This window comes from Fragaria vesca, linkage group LG1, assembly GCF_000184155.1.
Source record: "Fragaria vesca subsp. vesca linkage group LG1, FraVesHawaii_1.0, whole genome shotgun sequence".
In the NCBI taxonomy this organism is placed as follows: domain Eukaryota; kingdom Viridiplantae; phylum Streptophyta; class Magnoliopsida; order Rosales; family Rosaceae; genus Fragaria; species Fragaria vesca.
Genome location: NC_020491.1, coordinates 20,885,750 through 20,889,929, shown reverse-complemented (window position 1 = coordinate 20,889,929; position 4,180 = coordinate 20,885,750). Strand labels below are relative to the sequence as shown.

Genomic DNA, 4,180 nt, shown 5'->3' with positions numbered 1-4,180 from the left:
CCTCATCATTCTATTGTAGGGAAATTAGTTTTCAGTTTATTGATTTTTGGTTTTGGGATTTCTGGGTTGTTTATTGTTTCCTTTATTTCTAGGGTTTGGGGGTTGTGACAGGTAGGGAGCATGAGATGGAGTATGGTGATGTTAGGGAGAGGTATAGGGATTGGTTTTTGTCTATAGGCTGTAAATTGGGTTTCTTTGCTTTTAGTTTTTTGGAAGTGTACTTTTGATCCCCGTTAATCAATTGATCGTCTTACTGTCTTAATTTTGCAGGTCTCCCTCTCCATGGAATGCAGGGCGGTGTGTTTGAAGCTTTCAGGGGTGATTTCGCACTTTTTTAATCTGGGTTTTGTGTTGATTTTTATTTGAGTTGGGTTTTATGGAATTAGATATGAGAAGGGAGTACAGGGAGAGTAGCTAACTTTGATTTTTCATTTTAAAGTTTACACAGAAGATTGTGAATTGTGATTTGGTTCTGAGTTCTATCTTTTCTTCTTATTCTTTCTGTACAAATTGAAGTTCCCAGAAAAATTGTAACATTTTTTTGGAGTTGAATGGTAAGTTGATTGTTAAGAATTCTAATTGTTGCCTTTCTTATCACCATGGAGTCTATAGGCTTGAAAAGTGGAATTTGCTATGTCTTAATGGTTAATAAGTTTTGTGTGAATGAATTTGCTCCCTCCCATTTAGTTTTTTATCTGAGATTTGTTTTTATTCTGCTTTTCATATCAAGTTATGGTCATTGCAATTTGAATAGGGATCTGGAAGTATTAGTTCATGTCTACATGTTTTCCACACTTCGACCATTGCATATGTAGCCTGTTTTTCCTAATTTAATAGATATGTTGTTTTGTTGTGCAAGTAGGTTGTTCATAATAGGTGATTTATTACATTATTGTTTTGGTTCTCCATAAGTCTTTAATGAAGTGCCAGAGCTATAGAATTAGTGTCCAATATGCTTTGTGCTATTTGGAGAGATCGTTGCATCAAATCATTAATAAATCAATGGACTGCTTGCATTGCCTGTATTTCAATCTTGGTGATCATTCTCTGTATATGCGTCTTCTTGAATCATTCATAGTACTGGTATGAACTGTATAGGCTGTTCTTGGGGGTTGTCAGCTATTGGTGCCATTGAAGGTATCAGCAAGTTCAAGTTTGTGACTGGATCACTTATCAGCCTCCTTGAACAAAAGTTGATGGATTGTAACAAAGGTCTCACAACTAGAGGCTGCAGGGGCGGACAAGTAAGCATTGCATTTCATACACTAAAAGTGGTGAAATTTTACAGCTGCTTCGACTATTTAAGTATTTCTTTCTAACCATTGATGCTTTGAACACTAATAAGTGTAAGACAGTTAATTAGATGGTGGCATCTCTCTCAGAGTCTAGATGAGCTGCTAAACTAAGTGAAGTTCTGGGGGTCGATATCCTTCATTTTCCGATAATGTTCCCGACTATTAGCAAAGAGGAATAGGTCAAATAGTGAATGATTTTTTTCCCCTACACAGAGCACTTACTTGATGAAGTTTTTTTACTGTTAAATCACTTACCTTCTGTTCTTTGTTTATACAGGGAGCATTGGAAGTCGTGATGGGAAAGGTAGTGGACTGCAATTTTTGGTGAATTTCTGCATGGGTGATCTAATACGGAAAATGGATTGTTAGTTTCTTTTATATGTATGCTTTAGTGTATGTGTTCAGTTTCAAAAAATCGATTTTGCTTCTTGAAGTTGCAAGGTAATGTGACCTTCGGATGCCTTCTATGTTTTCGTACGTAGAGCAAGAAGTCATAGATTGTTCCAAATTTGGTAAGTATGTTGTTAGTAACTTCATGCTTTGATTAGATGAAATCTGATAAACAATTGGTACTAGGCGTTAATCGTTACTGCTATTTAGTTTCAGATGGTAATGGCCGATTTATCATCGTGTTGATTAAAAGCTTCTTTGAGGTCAATGATCATCAGGTACAAATCATTTTGAGTATAAAAAGAAACACTTTCTTTTAACATTGTTTTGTTTTACTACCTGTTATGATATTTTGATTTTTGGGTGCAAAAAGTGACTGAAAGAAGATATGAAGGAGCTGAAGCTGATGCCGCAAGTTGGGAGCATAAAATCATCATGTAATTCAGAGAAAGACTGATTAGTCCTCAGATTTCGTCATTTTCGCATATATTTCATTTTATGTAAGTAGATTTTGTTATCAAACCTTGAAATGTTACTATTTTCTGTTCTGCTGCGTCGCGCAAGTTTTCATCAGATTGTATTTTCGTTCTGTACCTGATCTTGAAGCTTCCAGACTCAGCGTTGATAGTGTCCAGACAGACTCGGCCTCTCCTCCTTTACACCCGACTACCGCCCAGCCCTCCCTCCCAATTATTTCTCAATCCAAAACTCTAGCTTCGCCCCCTATCGCTTCTTCATCTCAGGTTCTCTCATCACTTTCATGATTCATTCATTGAATTTTTTGATTAGGTTTTTCGTTTCACTTGATTTCAGCTGATTCGGGCTTTGTCTCTTTGCAGTCTGAGACCTCAAGGATTGATTCCACTGGTTTCTAAGTCTGATACGAGATGCTCTTGCATCTTCCACTGAATTTGACAATGATCGAGGTGAGATTGTAGGTATTTCTTTTTCATTCAATTTGATTACAGGCCAATCCGGGTATTTCTTTTTCATACCGGATTTGATTATGGCCCAATCCAGGTATTTCTTTTTCATACCGGATTTGATTACAGTCCATTCCGAGTATTTCTTTTTCATTCAACCTTCATTTTATTGTGTTGGATTTCAATTTGTAGGTATTTGTATTGTTGTTTGTATTAAATTTCTATTGCGTTCTGATTTTTGACAGAAGATTGTGGTGTACTTTCTTTAATTCATGTCCTTTTTTTAGTGTAGGAATATATTCGGCAAGGAAGAGCTTCTTTGGAATTGCACCATCAAAATCAATCTGATAGTGATACCATTCCTCCTCATTTTTCTAATTATTGGTACTGATTTGATTTGCCAATCTGATAATTTGTAAGCATGTTTATGATTTTTCTGGATGTGTGGGAGTTGTTTTTTTTTTTTTCATTGTGAGCTTTGAATTTTGATTTTGAATATAGAACTTCCTTACTTTGGATATTATCGTGAAAAGAAAAATAAATGCCTTTTTTTATCTGTGAGTTTCATGGAAGGCCTTTTTTCTTTATCTTTCAGATTCTGTGAAAAGAATTTGGTTCTGCTGTTTCCGTAGTTTTCTTGAAGCTCACTTCCAGAATCTCTAGAGACATCGAGAAACCTTGACACTTTGGAAGTCATTAGCCAAAACAGTGCCTATATGTTGTTCTACCTTTCAGCCCCTCCAGAAATAATCCTTATCCCTTCCATTTCAGAAAGGTCATCATTACATTAAATGGTGGTAAGTTTGCACAGTATACTGATTAATTTTGCAATCTGCACGATAGCTGATGTCTTATTACTTCCCTCTTTCTTCCTGCTTTTTTATTTTATTTTATTTTATTTTATTCAAGTTTGCTTCTTTATCCTTGCATCTGCTATTATCTAGAATAATATGTCGTATTACTAAATTGTATGCAAATCTTTGATAGATAAAAGAACCGTCAGAGCATTTCTGATTTTGGCATACTTGATAAAGGACAAAAGAAAACACTATGGTAGGGTACGTGGTTCATATACTTGAAACACTGTTTTCTGCAACACTAATATGGTTTATCCTTTTCTGCTCATAAAATTTGCTTAGGTTTCATTTATGAAGATAGAAGCTAATATAGTATTTTAGTAATACATAAACTTGCGGGGTTCTGGAAAAAGGAAGAAGAAAGGAAAAATAATAAGGTATAGTTCATTTTTTTATATTTTTTAGTTAGACATGAAAGTATGGTCACATGATTAACCCAATATACTGGAAAAAAGAAGAAGAAATAAAAGGTACAAACGTTGTTCGTAGCCAAATTGCTGCAAGCTACTAAAAAAAAAAAAAAAAAACATGGATGCTTATGTATGCACCAAATTGCTTCAAGCCACTAAAAAACATGGATGCGTATGCAGCTGTATGCAGCTAAGACGGTGTCCAAATACCTCTCTCATGGTAATGGTTAGATTACACTTCAATTTCAACTTATTAATTAAATGGATTCTCATCCGTAAGTTCATAATACCCATAAATGTTTTTT

General features: G+C 35.0%; 1 non-coding gene across 1 annotated transcript; it reads left to right on the top strand.

Moving 5' to 3' along the window:
* Window positions 1–2,217: 2,217 nt before the first annotated feature.
* Window positions 2,218–3,706, top strand: LOC101291760. Its single transcript, XR_183796.1, has 3 exons — window positions 2,218–2,611; window positions 2,896–2,992; window positions 3,204–3,706. It is a non-coding gene; the product is annotated as an uncharacterized LOC101291760 (transcript).
* Window positions 3,707–4,180: the final 474 nt, after the last annotated feature.